We start from the raw sequence: 26,365 nt of genomic DNA on the forward strand, positions 1-26,365 counted from the left end.
TTAGTGTGTACATATTGTCCAAACAAGGCGCAGAGAATCGATTTATTGCAACTTGTCCTCAGCATATGTTGTACAGAAAGCACAATCGCGTGGCGTAGAGTAAACTCGGCTGTTCAGCCGCTACTAACTCGCTCTTCAAAACTTTGGCGCATCCTCATTGTTTCTGATCTCCAGTTTCTTGTAGATTACATTTTAGAATTTTTAAATATGGAATGTCAATATGTCCTCAACATATGTCACTGTGAGCGTCTACTACACAATACAAGCGGTGCTACCTTCATGTTCTTCATCAAATGTTGTTCTCGGCCATTCCGAGGCAAGCGGTGCATGCTTCTGGGGTCATGGAGAAAGTTAAAAGACAATGTTAGAGAGCCCAGCAAAGCCCTACAAACAAGTATAGAGTAGGATAGTCGATAATTTCGAAATTAAAAGCGTCCTCGGCGGTGGGCTTAGGCATGCCTAGAGGAGAGTTCAAAAGTGTGCTCCTGTTGCTTATACTAACATCCTGACACCAAGAGATCATAGTATTGACTTCAGCATCTCGCACTGATTAGAGGAGATGCCCCTTTTTAGGTCAAGCCTACAGCAGCGCATGTGCTGTTGCTCGACTTTTAGTAAGGGGCTTTTCAAAGTCCTACCCACAAGCATTTCCTGGCCTAAAGCTTGCGTACATGTGCGCGTGAACGCGCGCAGCTGCCATCTGCCATTTTTATCTTATTAAGCCTTGCTCTGCTTGCGCTACCCCCTCACTCCCCCTGCCCTTCTCGTCCGGCCACGTCACTTTTGCATCCCCACGGCCAATGCTTGTTTCTATTGCCTCAGCATGCTGAAAAGTTAAAGTATTGCGCAGAGAGAAATGTAAATGAATTGTAGCCCTGAAGTGCTAGCTTCTAACTAGAGATACAGCTCAGGTCTGTGCCACTGCAGCTAGCCCTACAGCCTACTTGCATTTCCCATTCGGCAGGGTAGCCGGGAACTAAGAACTCTACGTTATCTATCTCAGGCCAGATTTTCTACCGGTGTGCACTGTTTACCAATCCTTGAAGTTACTGAATCACCAGTCAATGTACAAGGTAAAATGGATGTACAGTGTTAAGTATCATGAAACTCGCACTTAAAGATGGGCATGTCGGAGGATACAGAGGCGTGTGGAGGAAGTAGTCACATGCCAGCCCCCTAGAGAAACCGACAGCATTCTCTACATTTCTATGTATGCCATTCTTCACCTTCTGGCTATGACTTAGAACTAAAAAAAGCCCACAAATATAACCAAATGTTCTAATTCTAAGAATAACTTGATTTTTAAAACGATTGCCACTGAAATATTACTATTTCCGAGCTCTATACTATAATTAATAGGTAGACAGGACTGTTGCTCAAAATAGTGACAAGGTTCTCATTTTATCAACTTCTGAGAGATCAGACACGAACTTCCCCCGTCGAGTTCTGAAAACTCGATTTGCAGATCCCACCAGATGTCAACAGCGAGTGGTGAACCGACTGAGAATGCAATGTAATAACGTTTCAATAAATTTGTGTGAGAATCTCTCTTAAGCATGTCTGATTTTATTGATGAAAAGATTTCAATAAAACCTCTTTGTTCGTCTGTCAAGGGCGGGCTTGCACAAGAATACATCCCATTTTGCATAATATGTTTCTGAAAATAATCCACCTACACAGGATGCAATAAATGAAAAAATAAACAATGATGGAATTTAAGTTAATGATTAATACTGCATAGGTTTTATTTCTCCGTCTAAATTCCTTTTGCTGATAAATCCTGTTTTCAGTGCACTTTACAACAACAAAAAACTAGAAAGGTTTGTAAACAGCATCCTAGCGATACCATGCACTGCTATATAGTATTAACCCCAGAGCTGATGTGTGGCATCTGGTGAGCTAACTAACACTTGACCATCCTTCAGGTGGTGATGAAATCTCAGCAAGCACCCAGGCCGGGTCTTTCTTTGAACAGAGACTCTGTGGAAGCCCTGCCTCTCACTCAGCAAAGCGCCTCTCGACATCAGGGTCGCATTTTACAGTATGGGTTTCTGCTGCATTCCACAGCACCCAGTGATGCTGTGCCAGCGATTCTAAAAAGGCTTTGGCACATTACGCACATCATACATGCAAGAAATACACAGGTCTATGTTGATACATTTAAAAGTACAGAATCACCGATCAATGCACATCACAGGCAACAGCGGTGCCATTCCTAAGACGCTGTGGTCACAATCATCGTATCATTCGCCCTAGTAGGATAGCAATTTGCCCGTTCATGTCATATACAGATATAAAACGCCCCAAAAACATTTTAACATATCTGTACGAGAGTGCTGAACAGAGCTGTGTTTACTACATTCCTAGAGAAAAACAAGCAACACAACACAGAGGGGAGGTAAAGTGTTATGACATAACCTTTTTAGATCTCACCTATGCAGCGCGCATGCGATGCATAGGGAAGAGACCTCTTGAAATCGGTTCGGTTTTTCGCTTAAAAACATGCACGCGTTGCATTGCCTTCAATGGCAATGCGTGCACGTTTGGTGATTTCCTTGCGGCAAGCGGGCGGCGCCATGTGTTACCAATTAGTGCGCTCGCTCTCGAAAGGTAAACGCTGCTGCTCTCGGCTGCACTCCCTCACCCCTCCCACTTGTTTACCCAGCGCCAGAGGGCTACGCCGAGAGACGCGTTGCATTGCCTTCAATGCAACACGTGCACTTTTGGTGATTTCCTTGCGGGAGCGAGCGGCGCCATGTGTTACCAATTAGTGCGCTCGCTCCCGCAAGGTAAACGCTGCTGCTCTCAGCTGCACTCCCCCCACCGCTCCCACTTGTTTACCCAGCATCAGAGTGCTAAGCCAAGAGTGCCGAGTGTGAGACGCATGTTTTTTAAAATCTTTCTTATGACTATTTTTTAAGGCAGTGCTCTGTCCCGTCGCCCCGTGATAAATGGCTGAATCTGTCATTATTACACTTGCTCCAAATATGGTTAAATAAGCCTTTTCTTAGTTTTTTGCTGACAAATGGCCTCTTGCCTGCTTGTTTTGGTTAGATATTTGCAGATGAAAAAAATCAAGTGGCATAAACCACACATGGAGTTGTGCAGAGTATGATTATATACCATTTATTATCCCCGTTGTTGATGGATGTTGACGCAGATTGACCCCCCGCAGGCTTTGCTACTCGTGAGTCATAGTCCTTTCTCTACACTGAACAATGGTAATAAATAAACTATTACTCGGAGGACGTGAATACATAACATAATGGCAACGTTGTTTATTCACACAAGCACATGTAACTGCAACAAAAAGTGTGAGACTGCAGGCAAAAATGAATGGACGTCAAGTCAACAAAATATCAGGGATAGTGGATGTCCGCAACCTACATTTAAAATCATTTCTTTACTTGCCTCAGCTATCAGGGTAGGTCATATTCATGGGTTTCTTTTTTTGTGCAAACACCTATACCAGGTTCATGTTTTTTTTTTATTTTAAAAGGGCATGTACCAAAACATTTTGCTCTTCCCCTCGCCGTCTCATATCATGGTAAATTAAACCACCCCATTGTAAGGCGGGTGCCACTTTTTTCAGTTACTCCTATGTTAACGTTGGAAACCATGGTGATGTTCTCTGCCTATTAGCTAGGATCGTTAAAAGCATACATACTTACTAGCTGGTAGGTCGCATAAAATTGTCTTCCTCCAGCACATACTAGTGTGAAACACAGCTGACAAACATATTTTCGAGCAAACGAAACAAGTGCATTGGCAAATTTCTAGAAGACATTGGTTAACCTCTTCTTATTCAACAGGCTTCTTCCCCATCACTAAGTGATTTAATCCAACCTTCTACCCTTGTGTGCCCATTGGCCCCTGAATCACAATTTGCTGCTTCGTGTTCAATCATCCATGACCATTGACCAAGACAACTGCCTGGAGTTTTGCCGTCTGATTTGAAGAGAACCTGAAGCTCTCCATCCATATCTCCTCCAATGCTTCCATGACCTGGTTCAAAGTTCTGCATTACCAATCTGTATTGAGTGAGAAAACTCGTTAGCGCTGTGGTAATAAAAAACGCGAATCTGTGAATTTCTTGTCTGCGCCCCAGTGTCCATTACAGTGTCTTACTCTCTCTCCGTCCCCTCCTCTCTCCCTCTCTCCCTCTCATCCTCTCTCATCCTCTCTCATCCTCTCTTCCCCGCTCCCTCTCTCTCTTCCGCTCTCTCTTCCTCTCTCCCCCTCTTCCTTACTCTCTCCCTCCTTCCCTCTCTCTCTCTCTCCCTTCCTGTCTTCCTCCCTCCCTCTACCTGCTTTCCTCCCTCCCTCCCTTCCTCCATCTCTTCTCTCTCTCCCTTCCTCTTTCCATTCCTCCTTCTCTCCCCACCTCCCTCCCTCTCTCCCTACCTCTCTTGCTCCCTCCCTCTCTCCGTCCCTCCCTCCCTCCCTCCTTTCCTCTCTCCGTCCTTCACTCTCTCCATCAATCCCTCTTTCTGAACCTCACTCTCTCCCTCCCTGCCTTTCTACGTCCCTCCTTCTCTCCGTCCCTCCCTCTCCTTTCCTCTCTCCCTTCATCCCTCTCTCCTCCCTTTCTCTTTCCTTCCCTTCCTCTCTGTTCCTCCCTATCTCCTCACCTCCCTCCCTCTCTCCTTCCCTGCCTCACTCTCTCCCTCTCTCTATCCCTTCCTCTTTCCCTTCCTTTATCCGTCCCTCTCTCCCTCACTCCATCCCTCCCTCACTCCATCCCTCCCTCACTCCCTCCCTGCCTCTCTCCGTCCCATCCGCTCTCCCTCCCTCCCTCTCTCCATCCCGGTAACGCGCACTGGCACGAGCGGAGGCGCCATCTTGCTTTCCTCTTGCTCTCTCAAGTGTGCGTACCTCGCTCCGCCTCTCTGTGCTCATATACGTCTCCCTTCAGCAGTCACCTACCTGCTTTTCGATGCGCTCATGTGTTTCACACTTGAGAGGACTCCTCCTCCTGCCAGCCACTCACCCATGTCCCTCCTGGCATTCACTACTCGCTCCCTCGGCACTCACCCTTCACCTCCATGGCACTAGCCCTTCACTCCCTGGCCTGGCAGCTACACTTTGCCCCTTGCACTCACCCTTCCCCTCCCTGGCACTCACCCTTGACCCTCCTGACTCTTACGTCTCACCTCCATGGCACTCAACCTTCATCTCCCTGGCACTCACCCTACATCCCCCTAACCTGGCACTCAACCTTGACCTCCGTGGCACTAGCCCTTCACCCCCTTGCCTGGCAGCTACTCCTCACCCCTGGCACTCATACTTCCCCTTCTTGCCACTCACCCTTCCCCTCCCTGGCACTCACCCTTGACCCTCCTGACTCTTACGCCTCATCTCTCTGGCACTCACTCCTCACCTCTCTGGCACTCACCCTTCACCCCCCTGGCCTGACAGTCAGCCTTGTCCTTCATGGCATTCACTCCTCACCTCCCTGGCACTCACCCTTGACCCTCCTGGCACTAGCCCGGTTTCTCCCAAGAACAAAAAATAACAAGCATTGGCATAGCCAATAGGTCTCGCCTTTGGGACCTTATAAGTGTTTAGCCACGCAACAGTTGCTGTTGTTGCACCAACGATATTGTGCTGCATAACTAAATACTTATCAGGTCCCAAAAGCGAGACCTATTGGCTATGCCAATGCTTGTTTAAGTTTGGCGATGTAAATCTGCAAGAACAAACCGGAGATAACGCAGTCCAGCAGCTAAACATCTTTCAGATACACCATGCACTCACGTGCAAACCTTGCATCTTTAGAAGCGGTAATGGCTCAACTTCTTTACACTTGTAGAAGTAATGACAAACCTGCAGTGGGCACCGTCAAAGCACAGAAAAAACACAATATGGAGAGAAAAAACAACATTCAGTGTTGCTTGGTACCACATTAGCAATATTTTCAAAGAGAAGGATGGTAAGATATCCCTTAAAAAGTGACAAGTGTCATTGTCCTGTCTCTGCTTAAATTAGAACAAATAAAGGTGATGGGTCGAATGCTTGCAAAAGTCTGTCCATCAATTGTTCCTTTTGCATTTGTCACCCCGAGTGGGACTTGTATGCCAGTGCTCTCTATGCCAGTGGAGTACAGCTATCCTGGCTGATGAGGGCTGAAAGCCCGAAACCGGTCCTAGGATGCTTGATTCCAGTTCAGGGAGGACCTGGCCTGGCAGTTCGGGCTGGACTGTTCCCATTGGGCGCAGGGTCAAGACTGATTTGCATATGGCCGGGTCCAAACTGGAATGGCATGGTGAGCAAAAAAACGATGGATTTAGGCCCAGATCCCTGAACTGGGGTGAATATATGACATTGCTCTGCATTCTGTCCATCAATTGCTCTTTTTGCATTTGCAACCATCTCAGTCATGCATGCATCAGAGCCACCAAAGGCGAGTAACACTCCAGTTCATAATTCTTTTGGGGTCACATTCTACTCCATCTGTTCTTTTGCCAACTGCCCCATTCCAGAAAGGGTGCAGCTTTCTGCAAAACACTGTCTTGGACCTGCTCCAATAGAAAAAGTCCAGCCTGAGCTACAAAGCCACATAGCCTCTGAACCGGCAACCCCAGACCACTCTCATTCTATTTTGGGCCTCATCAGTGAGAATCAGCTTGAATCGTGTCGCACAGAAAACAAATGACTCGCATCTGGTGTATCTGTTGCTCTTGGTGCATCACTTTAAAACAACAAAAGGTGAGGGATGGGATGCATGTAAAAGTCATAGCCGATGGCAATCACACGATGCTGTATTCCAGTCCTTTTTAGGTTGAGCATTCGGGACCTCTTGTATATACTTTAGTACATACTGATATGTGTATGTACTTTGTGGGCTCTGGAGATCAGCCCAAGGAATTGTTTGCATCCGCTTAGGGACTTTTTTTTCTGTTCAACTGCCTCTCTTTAACTCTCTTGATAGAAAACGACCAGCAGAGGTCAGTAAAATACCAGAATCACCTTAGCATTCTCTAGATTCCAGTCCATAGAAACTGTCTTCCATGAGCACCCGTAGACAATAATATTTTTTTCTAATCTTGTATTTTTAGTGATATGGCCACCAAATGCCCTGATTTCATATTAAAAAGAGAGCTTTGGACCATACAATTTCCCGCTAAAAGGCAATATTTCTCTCCATGTGTTCCCATACTTGGCGTGTCACACAGTTTGGTGCTTATTTTCCCTCCATGTTAAAGAACAGTAGCTTTTTCAGCACCCAGGCTAATGTGCTGCATAGCTAAATACACATAAGGTCCCAAAGGCGAGACCGATTGCATTACAAATACTTGTTACTTGAGCGGACCATTTTGCATTTTGTTTATCTTGGGTTACAAACAGGAATTACCATAGAGAGTCAGACTACTATATAGACAGTATCAACTTTTCTTCCTGTCCTGATAGCTTCCCTGTGCTTTGCCCAACCCAAGGCCCTTGAGGATTTGAATTTTGTAGAAAAACTGGAAGCGAATAATCCATTTATTAACAACCACACAATTCTTACTCTAGGATCGTCTGCCTGTTGACAGAGGATCGTCTCCTTCAAAATACTCTCTTGCCAAAAATTGAACCAAATATAGTTTCCTCCCTGCATGCATCTCGTTTGAGCTAGAAATAAGTCCCTTTTCCCCCCTCGAAGGCTGTGTAAAAAGAATAATATTCTCACTGATAACCATACTCTAAGACAGGCGAGTCAAACGGACATTACTAACTATATTAGTACTAATAACATACACAACTGTCCTTCTGAATTATTTTGAGATGCCCTAAAAGCCACAATCAAAGGCTGTATGAATAATCTGATGGCAGACAAAAATAAAAAAGACCACCAGAACCTTAATGAGTTAGAAGCGAAAAATTGAGAAATTTAGAATTCACACATAATCATTCCAAATTGTCATAAATAACTAAAGAAACTTAAGTATGAATTCAATAGGATCCTTAGAAACAGAGCTCATAAGTGGGTAGCAGTGAGGACAGCTGAAGAAATGGTTGAAAAAAACAGAGCTAGAAAATACTTAGCTAACTATTTAAAATTCTGGAAAAGTAAACTGACTGTCTCTTCCATCAAAAATCATGATGGTCTTAACATCACCTCTCTGAAATAGATATTAGAGGCCCTAAGAACTTTCTATGAAAACTTATATCAACCTGTCAAACCTATTGCTATGGATTCCCTTTAACAAAATCCTAGATTAACTACCACGTCCAACATTACATAAAGAATCTAAAGTCTCTCTTAACGTACCTATAACACAAACTAACGTATTAAAGGCCATCCAAGGACTAAAAGCAAGGAAAACACCTAGGCCAGATGGGTTCACCAGCAACTTTTAAAAGACTTAGGGCCCGATTCACATAGATAAACTAAGATGAAAAGCTAACTTTACAACTTTTGGTATTCACAAAGGCCATTTACTACTCGTAAATGCCCTTTGTGGCTACCAAAAGTTGAACTTTATGACTTTTGGTATTCACAAAGGGCATTTACGAGTAGAAAATGCCCTTTGTGCATACTGATAGCCGTAAAGTAAGACTTTCGCATCATTTTACCCTTGTGAATCGGGCCCTCATCCTGCATCTCTCCTCATGCTGTTACAAAAATTGTTTTCATACTTTGCCAACAATGGCCGCATCCAAAGATCCGCTTCTATGGTGACAATAGTAGTAATCCCAAAAGAAAGCAGACCTTTGGGAAATCCACAATTACAGCCTGATTTCACTTATACATTTTGACTGTAAAATCTATGCCAAGACTGGCAAACAAATTAGAAAAAGTCCTTGGCCTCTTAATTCACCCTGCACAGACTTGCTTTCTTAAAGGAAGTCTAGGGTGTGACAACATAAAGACCTTTTGCCATGTTCTTGATAGAGGCAAAATACTCGATTCCTCCACTGCAGCCATAGCCTTGGACAGAAAAGGCTTTTGATAGGGTTGTTTGAACTTTATCAGAGCCACTCTTAATAAATACAACCTAGGAGATGATTCCACACGTGTGCACTAGCTCTATATTCCAATCCTCAAGCTTCTGTTAGAATAAATGGTTCCACTTCACAACCCTTCATATTACACCAAGGCAAGGATGTCCCATCTCACCACTACTGTTTTTATTGACTAGTGAACCTCTTCTTGAATCATTGAGTGTTAACATAAACATCAAAGGAATACCATTTATTTTGGGCCTTCAAAAAGTAGCTGTTTATGCAGACAATATGCTTATTTTCTCAGAAGAAATTGTTAACGCTTTACCTTTTTATTCTGGAATCTATGGCTAAATACACCAAGGATTCAGGATACTTACTCATTGAATAAGGATAAAACTGAAGTCTTCCCACTTAAACCTCTGTGTCTACAATCAATTGCACACACTACAGACCTGAAATGGGGAAATAAAGTAATGAAGTATCTAGGTGTCTGGTTTGGGAGAGACTTAGATGATGCAATGTTGATGAATAAAAACAAAACATTATCAAAATTAAAGGAGATACTTCAACAATGGGCTCATGACGTGGTGGGGTGGACTAGGAACTGGGAACTATTACAGTGATGGTAACTCCTCTCATTAACTAAAGAATTGATAATCTGCTGAATGGCTTTCTTTGGAAGAACAAGAAGGCAAGAATTTCTCTGAACAAGTTTCGAGTAAATGGAAAGGAGGGTAGGGTTAGATTCTTGATTTGCAAAGGTACCAATAGGTTTTTCCAGCCAGACAAGGCGCACACTGGTTCTCTCCACTTTCCCTTGACATACCTAACTGGATTCATGCTGAGAAAGATTTGCCTTTACCTCTCTCTGGGGACATTAATAGCAATCACGAATACTAAATGCATTCATCTGGAACACTCGCACCAGATCCTACAGCATTCATTGGAAACACTTTGCATATTAGACACAAAAATGGTGTCCAAATTATCCAGATCTGAATGTGCTTCCCTCTGGTTAAATAATCACAGTAAGATTAATGACTTCCCAATGTTTTTGGGAAGCTTGGCAAAGAAAGGAATTAATTTCATTAAAGACATAGGTACACATGAGACCCCTGTGTCTTTCTCTGAATTACAATCCAATTATAATCTTTCTAATATAGACTTTTACAACTTTCTCAAAGTTAATTTTGTTGTAAGAAAACGGAAAGTAGGCCACGTAGCATAAAAAATATACAATCTTTTGTTGACCCCAAAACCGCATCTTACTAAAAACAGATGAACACATGGATCTCTCACAACCGGGGTATTTCAGGGGAAGATATAGCACCCTCAGCCTGCTGGAACATCTGAACTTTTCTCTTTAAAAGGAAAGCTACCCCTGCCCCGCCCCACCACAAACAAGACTGTGGATATTGCATAAGGCATATTGGACCCTAGTGAAGTTGCATAAATTGGTCCTTATTGAATTCAACATGTGTTGGGGTTGTAAAACTGATTCTGTAGATCTTTTACATCTGTTCTTCAACTGTAAGCACATCCTCCCACTGTGGCAACAAATTCAATCACTGATATAAACAGTTTTTAAAACCACAATTCCTGTAGATGCCATCACAGTCCTCTTAGGTATCCATGCTTTTCCAGCCGTACCTACTATGAACCCTACAGATCTCCAACTGATTGATCTTATGCTCACTATTGGTACGAAATCGATACTTTCAGAGTGGTAAAGTTCTCAAAACATTTCATTCTATACATGGTGGGCCGGGCTATGTTTTGCTCACTGTGCGGATAATATCTGTTTTCACAAATTAAATTCTCTTTTCTTGTCAAGATGAGTACCTCCAACATAAAAAAAACTTAAATCACACAATGACATGACTACACACTGCTCTGAAAGTGAGCAATGTAGCAAACCAAGGGGCATATCAACAGCAACCGGTGATAATTATCTCTAAGCGCACTTAGCGCTAGGATAATTATCGCCGGCTAGCGTGAATTTTTATCGCTGAGATAGCGTGCTATTAGCAACGCTTATCTCAATAGCGATAAAAATCCTCACGCTAACAGGCTAACATGAGATTATCGCTGGAAACCCAGCGATAATCACACTTTACCTTGTTGATAGGGACAGACAAACTTAGCCATGATATCCTCCTTCCATAGGATATCATGGCTAAGTCTGAAAAATACTAGACGTAAAAAAGCAGCGTTAACCGCGGTTAGCGCTGCTTTTTTTGTCTCTAACAGGGTTAGCGATATTCTTGATAATAGGAGAAAGTCGCTTAGCGACATTTCTCCTATTATTTTACTCTGGAACGCCTCATTAGAGATGCAAGGGGAAGCGTAGAGTAAAAGGGTGCTAACATGCAAATTTGCGTGTTAGCACCCTGTTGTTGATAGGGCGCTAGTTTTAGCTCTGCTTTTTTGGCTTTTAAAGCCAAAAAAGCAGAGATAAAGCCCTTGTTGATATGCCCCCAATGCCCTTATTGACTGATCTCTTGGTTATGTCCCTCTGATATATCAACCTACCCTTGTATCCAGGTTTCTCTTTAACCTTTATTTCATCTTTTCCGTTTCTTTTTCCTTTCTTCTTCTGCTTTTATATATTATATTGTCATAAATGTATCTGTGTTAGGTACACTGAGAAGTCGGATATATTTGTTGGGAGCATTGTTTGCCTTTCCTGAAATTTTTACACAATTGTATTTCTTTTTCTCTGTGCTATACTGAATGCTCACATGTACATTATACTTACTTCTTTTGTATACGGACTTTAATAAAAAAAATTGAGGAAATAACAATGTGTACTAAGCAAAATGTTTAAGGATGGTTGGCAGAGAGGTTTAAATTATCCTGACAAAATCATAAAGGATGGAAACTGAGCACAAAAGTTTGGTTATCAATTGTCATCCTTTTATCAGACCTAGATGTTAATTTGGGATTACCGGGAGTAGCAAGTACTACCCATGGCTTGTGCTACCCATGACTTGCCTTTTAATGCCCTGAGCACTGCCACTGCTGTCCTTCATCTCATGGTAATGAAGGCCGTGTAATTACAAAGTTATCAAAGCAAAAGACAACTAGATGTACTATCAACAGATTTCAAAATATTGGTCACAATTTGTGTCAAGTATTTTGCGATCAGTAAATACATCTGCGAACTGACCTATGAATCATTAAGGTACTTTGTAGGAAAAATAAAAATGGATTGAGTACCAATCTGGTCTCCCTAATTAACACTCATTAGATAGGTCGTAAATTGGGACTGAATCTACTAGACCCCAATCACAGAGATGGTGGCCTGCAAAAGTCAGCTACCCACCATGTCTGTGATTAAGGGTCAATAAAGTACTTTTTTTCTAAAGCACCATGGAGCTTATTTATGAGCCCTTGCGTCACTTTTGTGCAGCCGTTGCGTCACTTTTTGTGAAGCACCAGCAGCGTAAAAAATGAGCCTTGTTGCACCATATTTACAAAGTGATGCATCTAGGTAGATGCGTCACTTTGTAAACCCCTGCGCCACATTGTACCTGCGCCAGGTATAATGCATGCAGGAGGGGCGTTCCGACGCAAGAAAGCGTCATAGAAGTGACGCAGTGAAATCTATAAGATTTCACTGCGACACTTCTAGGACGCAAATTCATCAATATCTTACGCTTCCCTCATGGCAGGCATATGACTGACGCAGGCACATTTCACATGGGGCTTTCCTATTGGTGATGACCCATTGCTGGAGTTGCGTCACTTTTGTGACACACTCCAGCAATGCGTCATTTTTGCGCCTACAGATCCGTCAGAAATACTGACGTATCTGTAACTCCTTGCGACATGATGCGTCATACTGTAAATATGACGCATCATTAGTGTCGCAAGGAGGGCGCAATGAAAAGTGACGCATTGCTGTTTTCTCGCAGCGATGCGTCACTTTTCATAAATGAGGCCCCCTGTTTTTCTTAGAGGATACAGAGTTTGGTTTAAAAAAAAGTTTACCTTTTTTTTAAAAATAGTTTAATTGTCGGCAGTGGTTCCCTGGACCACTGCCTAATCTTCAACTTGCTTTTGCACATACACAAATGGGTGACCCTCATCACTGAGCTAATGAGACATAAGAGGAAATTAGGAGGGTTACATTTGTAGCACACTGGAACAAAATAAAATGCTAAATTTAATTGGGTCTTCATGATATGTAAGCTAACACATTTTTCCCATTTTGTTATACACGCCTGTAATATTGTATTTTTCTTTCTGTAACAGCGATGCATCTTTTATGGTCTAATCTAGCGCCAATAAAGACTTCTATATCATGCATCTAACTGTCCCCTGCAGGATCTCTGGCACATCTGAAGTAGGCTTCTTAGAGGTCCCTGGATTGATGAGACTTCTGTAAATATTTCCAACTTTCTGAATCTACAGTCTAGCCACACAGCCATCAATGTGCGAGAAGGGAAAATGTAACTAAGATGACCACAAAATCTTATGGCTTGTGTTATTAGACTTTCCATGCTTAAGTTACATATTTATTCCAGCATATTTAAAACCAAATCTTAGTGTTCAAATTGAGAGTTAAAATGCTTACAGACGTTTCCCTTCAATACCAATAGAGTTCCAATTTGCCCTTGTGATGTTCGTCATCATACTGGACTCCTAGATCTCTATGAAGTGCCAAATCAACGCAGTACCCTCATCCTGTCTCCGCACACTCTGCCTCCTTCAAGAGACTTGCAGAGGGCTTCCGACAGAATCCAGAAAGCCACCCATGCCCTCATCACCTGTAGACTTGACTATGGCAATGCACTTTACGCCGGCGTCACCCAGAAACAGCTCAGGAAACTACAGAACATCCAAAATGCCGCAGCGAGACTGGTCCTCAATATTGCCCGCCGCAGCCACATGACACAACACCTCTGATAACTTCACTGGTTCCCAATCAACAATAGAATCACCTTCAAGCTCCTCCCACATGTCTAGAAGGCCCTCATCACATCAATCCACAAGACCAGAACTGGAGGAAGATTCTTCGCCTACCTCGCTGCCAAGACCTGGAACACTGTACCCCTCCACCTCAGGCAATCCGTGTCGTTGGACCAGTCCCGGAAGGACCTCAAGATCTGGCTCTTCCACTGAACGGCCACACCTGACGGATCAGCAGCACACCCCTCCGCTGCCTCGTGACCCTTATGGGTGAGCAGCCGCGCCTTGCAAACCCCTGATTGATTGATTGATTAATTCAACATATTTCCAGTGGCCACCTTTTGTCTCTCTCAATGTTTCCAAACCTAACAATAGATATACAACTAGAAAATCACCATAAAACCTTTCTTTTTCATAGATTTCCTCCCAGAGATCCTTTTCAAAATTAATATCTGCCATATGCATATTTGGCATACCCAATTGAAGTACAGGAAAATGTTTAAAAAAGACCCTATAGCAATAAGTAAATTATTAAACAAAGTATTAGTGTGACTATTAAGATCTGTAAAAGGAGCTTCCCAGATAAGGTGAAGAGTTTAGTACAAAGGAGGGTTAGATCTGTGCTAGAAATTCGAAAAGCTAGGTAGTCATCTTGTGCAATTAGTGTAGGATATTTCACCAAGGAACTCTGTAGTAATCAAGTCCAGCAGGCAAGATTATAGTTTCAGTAGCTTTATTAAGTTCAGTTACAACTTGTTGAGTTCTAGTGAAACAGCCCCACCTGGAGCAGCCTGCCTACTGCTCAGCCCATACTCCAACTGTCAAACGTCACCTCGCAGGCTCCCAAACACTCCACCCAGCATCATCACACCAACAATCCACGCAGCACACAGCACATTCACACTGGCTGAGCAGCTAGGGAGATAACGACAGGATATTAACATGAACAAGATACTACATATCCCCCTTTCTTACACAACAGAAGCATACATCTGGTTACCCGAATGAAGTTATAACAAGATGAACCATAAAAAAGAAATAGGGTAAAGAACACAAATGCAGCTAAACATATGCAATAAAAATAAACAAAAAGGAAAGTGCGGAAAGGAGCGTAGGGGTAAATGAAGAGGAAGCAATAGATAAGTATACACAATTAGATCTAACCCATGCTCCCCTTCAATAAATTATAAGAGTGTAGAATAAAATGATGTGGCATGAGAAACAATATGTTAGCAGATCGACATAAACGCACCTATGGTTACCCAAAAACACACCCACTGGCCAGACAGGCATGGTAGAAGGCATGACACAGCACGACAACAACTAACCGGTTGCCTTACACCCTGACACACAAAGTAACATAGGAACTGTCCCCTCCTTTTTAAAGAAGAATACATTCACAATACAATGAGGGAATGTACTTAAAAAAAATCTGCAGCCTGCACAGGAGCCAACTATTAAACCGGAAATGCTCTAAAGTTAAGGACACCAGGCATCAACTCATACAATGAAAAGATGTCCAAAATATTCAGCTGCTGAGCTCTAAAAAAAAGAATTGGTCTGTGCCGTTTTCTCTTTCTCCAGGAAAGATGTGTCTGTACTGCACCTGTAGACTAAAACACATTAAATCTAGAGCCTTATGGATCTAAAATTGTGCACAAAAAGTATGTAAATGTGAGCTTCCCATCAGGCTTTGCTTCATTGTTATGCGTGCTTAACCTGCATGAGTGCACGGCTTCTGAATATATTAGATGAAATGTAGGGAATAAAATACACATTTGTATTAGGTGCCTGGGTATCACCAGACTTGGTATGAGTCAATGCTTTCTAACAGTAACAGACTAGAGATGTGATGTTTCATAGCAAGTGAATCTTGTAACAGAATGTCTAATAGACAGAATACATTACTGTAAGCCATTGGGGCTTGCTCTTCACTGGTATAAAGTCAGAAAAGATGCTCAGGGAACAGGTGTAAATCATTAAAATGATTATCAAGAAACATCTCATACTTTTATAGCATCTCTTTCATTCATACAGAACTTAGTTCATAGAAGGTTCAGATCTTAGTTATGGGTCAATATCTCCCAAGCCTTCTTTTCATCTATATGGATTTTTTATGTGTATGTTATAGAGAGCACTACACACACATTCTAAACAGCTATGGTGAAGAACCCCATGGAATGAATATATAATGAAAAATGCAAAGTCTACTATGTTGTTCTCCTATGATTTTGATTGCCACCTAATCAAACAAGCATTTGCAATGCAATCGGTCTTGCCTTCAGGACCTTATATGTATTGAGCTATGCAGCACATTAGCCTGGGTGCTGAAACATCTACTGTTCTTTAACATGGAGGGAAAGTAAGCACCAAACTGCGTGACACGCCAGGTATGGGAACACATGGAGAGAAATATTGCCTGTCAGCGGGAAATGGTATAGTACAAAGCTCTGTTTTTAATATAAAATCAGGGCCTTCGGTGGTCATATCACTGAAAATACAAGATTTGAAAAAAATATTATTATCTACGGTTGCTCGTGGAAGACAATTTCTATGGACTGGAATCTAGAGAATGCTACAGTGATTCTGGTATTTTACTGACCTCTGCTGGTCGTTTACTATCAAGACAGTTAAATAGAGGCAGTTGAACAGAAAAAAAAGTCCCTAAGCGGAAGCTGACAAGTCCTAGGGCTGATCTCCCGAGCCCACAAAGTACATACACATATAAGTATGTAATAAGTATATACTAAAAAGTATATACAAGAGGTCTTTAATGCTCAACCTAAAAAGGGTGGTACCGGCATGTACATTATGGATCCAGAATTCTCATGTATGCAAAGTCTCTGTAAGCACTCTATAAAATGACTGACATGTTGAGGGATAATCTTTTCAAATTACAAATGGGTACTGCACCAACCAGCTTGCCCCATCCCTATGCCAGATCCTTACTTTGCAGTTCATTTTTGTTGAGCACAAAGAGAGGTGAGATGTTTTCACTAATTTTAGTTTTTTCTTTTGAAATTCAAAGCATTTAGATTGAAATATTATGTGCAGTGCTCTGGTACAGTTACACCATGTGCGCTTGTTTCCCCGGAAGGGACGGGAAGGCAAAGGAAGACCTTTTTACTGTCAAAAATTGCTTGACATAGAAAATATTGAACAACAGGGGCCATACCACAGATCGTGCTCCCCAGGTGCAATGGGCATTTGTACCAGTTGCTTGCAAATGCCACTTTCGTGTTACAGAAGGGCCTGCAGACGTTTGCTATACCCCTTCTGCAAAATGGATCCACCAGCAAAAAATATGCACCAGCAGGATCTCATGGGGGTTCCCTCATTTTCAGGGGGGAGTCGCCCATTGCAAATGAGGGCTTTCTTTGCTATTGTCTGTGGCATGTTACAATCTTAGGTGCAGAAGCAAAGAGACCCCTTGACTGAATTACCATCAGTGTGAACACTGTAGTCTGTGCACCACCTCCTAAGTTTTTATGCAGGATGCACACCAGGGCAGTGCACCCTATCACAGCAAAGTTCCCAAGAGGAGCAGGGTCAACACTGATTTGCATATGGGTGGGTCCGAACTGGGGTGGCGTACTGAGCAAAAGCACAATAGATTTAACCCAGATCTCTTGACTGGAGGTGAATGTTTGATGTATTCTGTATTCCTTCCATGATTTGTTGCTGCAGCACTTTTCACCCTAAGTGGAATGGGTATGCCCCAAATACCACAAAACCGGTCCCAGGATGCTTGTTTCGGTACAGGGGGATCCATCTTTGCACTTCGGGCTGGACGGTTCTCATGAGGAGTACTGTCAAGACAGATTTGAATATGGCAGGTTCCAAACTGAGGTGGCGTAGTGAACAAAAGAAAGATGGTTTAAACCCAGATCCCTTGACTGGAGGTGAATGTTTGATTTATTCAGGATTCAGTCCATCATTTGTTGCTGCTGTTCTTTTTGCCCTAATTTGGATGGGTATGCTCAGACATGGGTTCCTTGCTAGCTGTCCACTGGATTCAAGCTAGCCTGGCTGTTGATGGGTAATACCAAGAAACTGGTCCCAGGATGCTTGTTTCCGGTCCAGGGGGGATCCGTTTTGGCAGTTGGGCTGGACTGTTCTCATGAGGTGCAGGGTCAAGACTGATTTGCATATGTCTGGATCCAAACTGGGGTGGCGTAGTGAGCAAAAGAACGATTGATTTAACCCAGACCTCTTAAATGGGGGTTACTGGTTGATTTTTGCAGCATTCCGTACATCATTTGTTGCTGCAGCACTTTTCGCCCTAAGTAGGATGGGTATGCCCACATGTGGGTCCCTAGCTTGCTGTGCCACTGGATTAAAGCTAGCCTGGCTGATGATGGGTAATACCCTGAAACGGGTCTCAGGATGCTTGTTTCCGGTCCAGGGAGGACTCGGCTTGGCAGTTTGGGCTGGACTGTTCCCACAAGGAGTAGGGTCAAGACAGATTTGCATATAGCTGGGTCCAAACTGGGGTGGCATAGTGAGCAAAAGAAAGATGGATTTACCTCACATCCCTTGACTGGCAGTGAATGTTTGATTTATTCAGCATTCCTTCCATCATTTGTTGCTGCTGCACTTTGCGCTGTAAGTGGGATGGGTATGCCCAGACGTGGGTCCCTTGCTCTCTGTGTCACTGTATTCAAGCTAGCCTGGCTGTTGAGGGGGAATACAAGAAACCAGTCCCAAGATGCTTTTTTCCGGTCCTGGTGATCTGTCTTGGCAGTTCCGTCTGGACTGTTCTCATGAGGAGCAGGGTCAAGACTGATTTACATATGGCTGGGTCCAAACTGGGGTGGCAAAGTGAGCAAAATAATGATGGCTTTAACCCAGTTCTCTTGACTGGGGGTGAATGTTTAATTTATTCAGCATTCTGTCCATCATTTGTTGCTGAAAGCCCTAACACAGCAAATGCACTGTTTATAGTGATGCTACAAACTTGCGCCTGCACTTCAGACAGCACAGTAGTGAACGCCAGACTGGCTGTTTGAAGTTGCCAGTCTGCCTTTCACTGTAGACTACCTCTGGGCCACGGTTCTAAAGTGGCTAAGGGTTGTCCTCAAAAGGTGAAATGATTGTGTACCACCTCTATGCAATTTACGGTCAGTGTGTCTGCTCACAACCTCTTTGCTTATGGGCCCAGGTCTGTAATATGACATGGGCTCAAAGACAAAGGAATCACTCATTTAGATTGGGACATGTCTTAATGCACTTGATGGAATGCCCCCTTGAGACCATGCTGGTGTACTATAGTGTAGCTCTGGCTTGATCTATATAACAGAAAAGGATGTGCATGTCTCAGGGGTACCGCCCGTAATACAAAAGTGCACCGGGAGTTCAAAAAGCGAATGTTTGCGCCTGTTGTGCCCCTGGGGCAGTTTGATTAATATTGAGAGTTCGGGTTGCCTATGATCATTAGAAGTGCAGGTACATTGCCAATGTTCGTGATGGATTGTGGCCAAGAAGAGCCGGCACTCAGAAAATTAAGTGATCATAATGAGTTATTGAATATTGGACGTAAAACAAGCAATGATTCTAATTGCTACAAAGGCTGTTCCGTTATTATCACTGCTAAAATAATCAATGTGTTATCTTAAAACATTTTGCTAATCAATTTGCAGCAACTAAACAACCAAAATTCTATGCAATGCACTGGCAGAGAAACACATTAAGGTGCTAATGCTTATGGAACAATGATGCACCCTCAAACACACCATGATGTACCCTCAAACACACCTTAGTGGACACTGCACCTCCCTGCAAACACAACCATTAAAGGATATAGGCTCATGATCATGAAAATATCAACTTAAATAGTCCCAAAATTTTAAAACTAACAATGCATAATGACAAGGCACCATCGCACACAAGCAACCCCCCACACACAAATGTACACACACACCGTAATGAAGTGTGTATTTACAATTCTAACTCTACAAGCACTTTGATATTTGGGGAGGTTATAAAGGGGACAGAGGCAAACATAACTGCACTTTTCGTTTTATACTACACTTGCTTGAAAGTACTTAAACACACTACTGGGACCGGTCCTCATAACGCACCGGTCCTCACACATATAGGCTAGATGTATTAAGCATTTTTCCAGTTGCAAATGGCCCGGTTCTTAGAATCGGCCATTTGGTATGTATCAATCCCAAATTGTTATTTAGTAACATATTACCAAATCACAGTTTGGAATTGCGAATAGATACTGATTCTGAATTAGGCAGGGACGTGTTTAGGGCATCCCTTCCTAATACTGAATCGGTATGGTATTCCGGTCAGAAAACAGTAATACTTTACCACCAAATAAAAACTGGTGGTAACCCATTCACAAAGGGGAAGGGGTTCTCTGGGGACCCATTTCCCTTTGTGAATCAAACAATCAATCAATCAGGATTCATATAGCGTGGCTAATGCCCAATAGGGTATCCAGGCACTTGCAGGCCCCGGAAGCTTATTTGAACAGCCAGGTCTTGAAGGCTATTCAGAATTCCGGAAATTAGGTGATGGTCCGGAGGTGCGTGGGGAGGTTTTTCCAGGACTTTGCTGCAATGGAGGAGAAGAGGCGTCCACCAATCCTGCTTCGGTAGATGCGGGGAGTATGGGCAAGTGGAAGGGAGGCGGAGCATAGTCTTCTTGATGCTTGGTGCAAGTTCAGACGGTGGTTAATGTAGGCAGGTCTTTGGTTGTGTAGAGCCTTGTGTGCGTGGGTAAGCATCTTGAATGGGAATCTTTTCTGTGCAGGGAGCCAGTGGAGTTTCCTGAGGTGGGGTGTGATGTGGGTTCGTTGGGGAAGGCTGAGGATGAGTCTGGCTGAGGCGCTGTGTATGGTCTGAAGTCTTTGTAGAAGGTGTGCGGCGATTCCTACATAGAGGGCAGTACAGTAGTCCAATAGGCTGATGATGAGGGCTTGTGTCACGGTGCATCTTGTGTGTAGGGGTAGCCACTTGAAGATCTTGCGTAGCATGCACAGAGTGAGTAAGTAGGTGGAGCAGACGACGTTGATCTGTGATTTCATGGTGAGTTTGTTTTCAATGATGATTCTGAGGTTTCTGGCGTGATTGGAGGGAGTGGGTGTGGGTATTAGGTCTGATGGTCACCAGGAGTTGTTTCATGTGTTGCTGCTGTTGCCAAAGATCAGTACTTCCCTTTTGTCTGTGTTCAGCTCAGGCAGTTATTCTTCATCCAGTCGGTGATGTTTATCATGCACCTGTGAAAATTGGTTCTGGTGGTGGTGGGGTTGTCAGTGAGTGAGACGATGAGTTGGGTGTCGTCTGTGTAGGAAAGTATGTTGAGATGGTGGGATCTGATGATGTGGACCAGTAGGTTGATACATGCATTGAAGAGCATGGGGCTGAGGGATGAGCCCTGGGGGACACCGCAGGTGATCTCCTTGGGTTCAGAGGTGAAAGGTGAGAGGTGGATCCTCTGGGTTCTTCCGGTGAAGATGGAGGTGATCCATCTGAGCGCATCCTCTTGGATGCTGATGTGGTGCAGTCTTTCTATCAGCGTGTGGTTGGATAAAGAATACAAGGCTGCCAAAAGGTGAAGGAGGATCAGGGCTGCTGTTTCTCCTCAGTCGAGTAGGGTTCAGATGTAATCAGAAGCTGCGATTGCTCCAGAAGCCAAATTGGGAGGTGTCGACTAGCTGGTTCAGCTCAAGGTGTGTCATATGTTGCCTGTTGATGATCTGTTCCAGTGCCTTTGTTGGGAATAGGGAGATTGGCTGGTAGTTTTTGAGTTTGCTGGGGCACAGGAGAATGTTTCTATCATAGACTGTGGTGTGGCAACAACGTTCGACGGGTCATCCAGTATTCAGGGCTTGGAGGGCATTGTTGTCGTATCTGCGGGTAGGCCAAGGACCAGGAGTCCTGGCACTGGGCACTTTTTGGATGTGGACGGGAACAGAAGGGCTTGCCTTTGGTGTACCAGCAACACGGTCGCCCCGTGGCTTCCATTAGGTAGGTCCAGGGAGTAGAGAGGGGTGCTGGGAGGTGGCGGGTGGGGCTAGGCGAAAGGCGGAAGGCGGGAGAGCAGCGATCAGGAGAGAGAGTTGGCAGGAGGCAGAAAATGGGAGGCAGGAAAACGGTGGAAGAAGAGCGAGTGAGATCAAGGAATGAGCAGAAAAATTTGCAAAAATAGCAGCGAGCAGAAGTCAGAGATTAAGGTCCAAGGAAAGAACAGAACTGAAACAGCAGTGAGCAAAAGTCATAGATTAAGATTCAAGGAAAGAGCAGAACAGAAAGAGCAATGCTCAAAGTCAGATGGTGTGACCAGAAGCAAGAGTTTAGGAAGCCGAACCAGCGGCGAGGGCTGACAGCACAGCTGGCACAGAGAGAGCTGGGTCTGGGACCTGCCATCTTTTTTTTTTTTTTTTAAACAATTTTTATTTGCACCAAACAAAAGCAGCAGTGCACAGCATAATACAGTTGTAAAGGTGGGTCCACAACAAAACCTCGACATCATCACAGTTCGTACAATAGAAAGGTAGTAACTCGACACGCTGCCTCCGGCAGGCCTCAATTCCATTATAACATACAATAGAGACCAGGATAAAAAATGCAATGGTAAAATGGAATGATACAGTAAAATGGACACAGTCATTTAGGTCGTCAATGGGGGAAGACAATTGCATCTGCAAGCGGGGCCATCAGAGTTTGTCTCTCACGTCACAGTTCCACAGTAGGGGAGATGCAGATGTCACCCCTATATTTGTTCCACCTTCCCCTTTCTGATCCCATTTCTTGGGGCATCCACGTCCCTTAAATACCGTTTTATCAGCGATCATGGCGCTATCCATGTCTTTCGCCCAGTCACTGACCAGTGGGCACGCTGCCACCCCCCATTTCTGAGCGATAATGTGCTTAGCAATAATCCAACCCATCGAGGCCCACGCTTGCTCTGACTGGGATAAATCAGTAGCGCCCCACACATTTGGGAGACAGAGTTTCGGGGATTGGCTCAGGGGTTTCTCACATGTCCTGGCAATTTGTCGGGTCACCTTTTCTCAACAGTTGTGTATATGGGGACATTCCCAACGGATGTGTATGAATGTGCCGGTTTGGTTGCAGTGTCGGAGACAGAGTGGATCAGGTCATCAACCCAGTCGGAACTATAATTAAGCATCAAAGTAGACCCGGTGAAGGATTTTGAGCTGGATGAGGCGAAGACGCATGGGAATTGCTACCTCTTTGGGAGAGGCCAGTGCGTCACTCCAGTCTTCGTCGTCTATACTACCTAGGTCAGCCTCCCAGCTCGTACGTATTTTCTGCATTGGATCAGCACGATTATTCACCATTTTCTTATAGGTGAGGGAGATGGCCTAGCGGTCCATTGGATCTAGCAACAGCCGGTCTTCTAAGGGGGAAGAGTCAGGGAGAGGGATTCCCCTCGGTAAGGCCGCAGAAATAGCGTGACTGATTTGGAGATATCGAAAGGTCTCTGAGGGTGCGAGTTGGTATTTAGTCTGGAGGTCAGCAAAAGTGGCTAATTTCCCTTTCACCCACATGTCCCCAACCTTGGAAATTCCATTTATCAAAACCAGGGCAGCTCCGTAGGCGACCCAATAGGTCAGGTTCCCAGAGAGAAGTTGCTTTAGTTAGACGGTTGTGCCACCCGAGCTTTCTCGTGGTTCAATGCCACACCTCAACTGTGCGGGCAGTGGGGCCAGTCAAGTTAAGCTTACGAGGATTGGTGTATAGCGCCCTGTTATAACCCCCCCGCCCCATGAGCCAGTGCGAAAATTAGGATCATCATATGGACCGAACACCCATCTATTAATCGGAGTCAGTTGAGAAGCTTGGTAATAGTCGTATGTCTGGCAACCCTATGCCCCCGTCGTACCACCCCATGGTCAGTTTGTTCATAGCAATGCGTGGCAGTCGGTCCTCCCACAGTAACCCCCGCACCACACCGTCGATCTGGGAAAAATATGAGTCTGGGATGGGATTAGGAGCATTTTGTAGCGCATAGAGGAAGCGTGGAAGCGCAAGCATCTTAAACAGGGATGCCCGCCCCAAGAGAGTGAGAGGGAGAGATCGCCAGTGTCGGGCGTCAGATTTTGGACGTTAGAGGGGCCCCAGCAAGTTTCTCTCAAAGAAAATGTGAGCGTCAGAAGTGACAAAGACGCCCAGGTATCGAAATGGATGGGGACACAGGTCATACATCTGGGACTTGGACCAATTAATCTGGTATCCCGAGTGTGCACCAAATATGTGGAAAATATGAAGTACCCTCCGTAACGAGCGGGCCGGAGAGGCCAAATAGAGGAGAATATCATCCTCGTAAAGCGAGATGCGATCTTCATGGTCATCCGCCCATTTGAGTCCCCTTATTTCTGGATCACCCGGATCCAAATGGCCAGGGGCGCCAACACCAAGGCAAAAAGAAGCAGGGACGACGGGCATCCCTGCCTCATGCCCCGTCGGAGGGGGAAGTGGCGGATTGATGATTGTTCACGGTTACATGGGTTGCATGTATAATAGCCTAATCCAGCCAATCAGCTTGGGTACAAACCCTATGCGAGTCAACACGGCAAAGACAAAATCCCATTCAATGGTATCAAATGCCATAGTGGCATCTAGGGACAGCAGGATCGCTTCCTCCTCAATGGTGTTAAGCCTACCTTAGGCAAATTCCTGGCTGTGTTTCTTCTCGGCATGAAGCCGGACTAGTCTGCATGGATCAGCTCGGTGATATAAGGAGGGAGTCAGTTGGCCAGGAGCTTGGCAAGGAATTTGGCTTCAACTGTGAGGAGGGAGATTGGGCGGTACGATCCGCAATCCTCTGCAGGCTTGTTAGGTTTGAGAACAACAACTATAGCGGCAGTGCAGATCTCAGCGGGGAGGAGTCCCAGGTTGCGACATTCCTCATACAGGTTCAACAAATGGGGTGCTAGTTTGGTCGCCATGGGTTTGAATAGCTCGATGGGAAGTCCATTAGGACCCATTACCTTGCCGGAGCGGACATCTAGTATGGCTTTTTGAATCTCAGTCTCAGTAATATTCGCCTCTAAGGCATCCCTGTCGTGTGGGGAGATGTACGCCATATTGATGGTGGCTAGGAGATCAGTCGCCAGCGCGGCCTGCGAGGTCTCCGGGGCCCTATAAACCTCTTCAAAGTAAGATGCGAAAGTATCAGCAATCTCTTGAGGGTCAGTAAGAAGTATACCACCGGGGCCAGTTATTGTGTGGACCCACCGCGCTGCCTGCTCCTAGCGTTCCAGCCACGCCAGGAGTTGCCCGTACATTCGCCATGTTCATAGATCTGATGGTGGGTAGACAATGAACGCATCATGGCCTCCTCCAAAAGTAGCTGCTTATAATCCTGATGTTTAATTTGGAGACTGTGCTGGATAGCAGGACCAGAATTTTGTGATACGACCACCTCTATGGCCAATATGTCAGTCTCCATTTAGACTGTCCTGCGGGAACGCTCAAGCCTGTGTCCCACCAGTAGTGACAGCGCCCTGCCCTTTATGACCACTCCAAATGCCCCCCACAGAGTCACGGCCGAGGCAATAGACTCCACATTTTCAGCAAAATAGTAATCGGTATCCTTCAGGAAGTTCTCCTTAACGTGAGGTATCTGTAGCGCCCAAGGCTTAATCATTATAGGGCCAGGGAGTCCGGTGCGCCGTATGTGAGGAAGGGGGAGTGATTGGATATCTCTCATGCCAGACAGAGCGAGTTAGTGAAGGCGTGTATATCCTGGGCGTGGGTAAACATGTAGTCAATGCGAGATTGACTACCGTGTACTCTAGATTGAAATGTGAAGTGTGTGTATGAGAGGTTTAACCACCTCCATATGTCAACCACCCCCAGGGCATTGGCAAATTCCTGGAGTTGGGAGCCACGTTGCGGGTCATCTCGGGGTGGAAGTCGATCACGAGAGCCTTCCATCGTTAAATTAAAGTCACCCCAAGTATTAACACCCCCTTAGGCAGGTCCAATTACAACATACCCACGTCGCTTAGTATCAGTCGCTGTAACCCAGGAGGGGCATACACAGAGACTACATTAAGGACACGTCCCTCCCAGGTGCCCGAGACCGCTGAGTACTGTCCTTGGGTGTCTGTCCAGATGGTGTGTGGGATATAGGTACAGCCTCTTCGGAGGAGAACCCCCACCCCTCTGGAGCCTGATGTGAATCCAGAGTGCACTATCATGCGATACCCTTTCTTATTGAGAGCCGCATATGAGTTCCCCACTAAATACGTCTCTTGAAGCACTACAATGTCAAGTTCATGCCGTTTGACATATTGCAAAACTATACCCCTCTCAATCTTGTCGCCTAGGCCATTAACATTCCAAGTGGACACTTTAACACCTATACCAGTCGCCATCAAGAACTATCCTTGGAAAAATAATCATTAGAGGGGCCTATCCAATGGAGACATCCGGGACCCCCCCACAAGCAATGGATGTATCAATAGAGTGCCAGAGCCAGCGTAAATAGAGATCACATGTGGGGAACAGCCATTACAACGCGGTTTTTACCA

This window comes from Triturus cristatus, chromosome 2_2 (genome assembly GCF_964204655.1).
Source record: "Triturus cristatus chromosome 2_2, aTriCri1.1, whole genome shotgun sequence".
In the NCBI taxonomy this organism is placed as follows: Eukaryota; Metazoa; Chordata; class Amphibia; order Caudata; family Salamandridae; genus Triturus; species Triturus cristatus.